The 424-nt window shown below is 66.0% G+C and overlaps 1 protein-coding gene across 2 annotated transcripts in view; it reads right to left on the bottom strand.

Moving 5' to 3' along the window:
• RAD51 (RAD51 recombinase) overlaps nt 1-203 on the bottom strand; it is a 12,741-nt gene extending 12,538 nt beyond the window's left edge. The window contains exon 1 of one of the 2 annotated variants that reach the window (XM_014940703.1): nt 178-203. The gene's annotated coding sequence lies outside the window, so the exon portion shown is untranslated. Of the gene's footprint in view, nt 1-39; nt 121-177 lie in introns of those variants that run through there. The other variant, XM_014940702.1, reaches the window with a different exon arrangement.
• Between the last annotated feature and the right edge of the window lie 221 nt (nt 204-424).

Raw genomic sequence — 424 nt, 5'->3', positions numbered from 1 at the left:
GGGAAGGGCGGAAGCGGCCCCGGGCCCGGCTTCACTCACCCCACGGCGTTGAACCGGGCCCTCCCGTTACCGTTGAGCGGGTTCGGAAGAGCCCGCCACCGGAGTCACGTGACCAGAAGGGGGCGGGGCCTGGGCGCGTCAAGCTCCGCCCCTTTCCCCGGGCCCGGCTTCACTCACCCCACGGCGTTGAACCGGGCCCTCCCGTTACCGTTGAGCGGGTTCGGAAGAGCCCGCCACCGGAGTCACGTGACCAGAAGGGGGCGGGGCCTGGGCGCGTCAAGCTCCGCCCCTTTCCCCGAGCGCGCGCCTCCGCGCGCGCTCGGGGAAGGGGCGGGGCTTGACGCGCCTTAAAGGGACCGCCAGGATTTTTGCGTTTCTATAAGCCATTTATTAATTTATTAATAAATTTATTTATTCCCTCTCC

The sequence above is a fragment of the Calidris pugnax genome, unplaced genomic scaffold (assembly GCF_001431845.1).
Source record: "Calidris pugnax isolate Ruff unplaced genomic scaffold, ASM143184v1 scaffold98, whole genome shotgun sequence".
NCBI classification, from domain to species: Eukaryota; Metazoa; Chordata; class Aves; order Charadriiformes; family Scolopacidae; genus Calidris; species Calidris pugnax.
The sequence above is the reverse complement of the archived record's forward strand: the minus strand, read 5'-3'. Positions and strand labels throughout refer to the sequence as shown.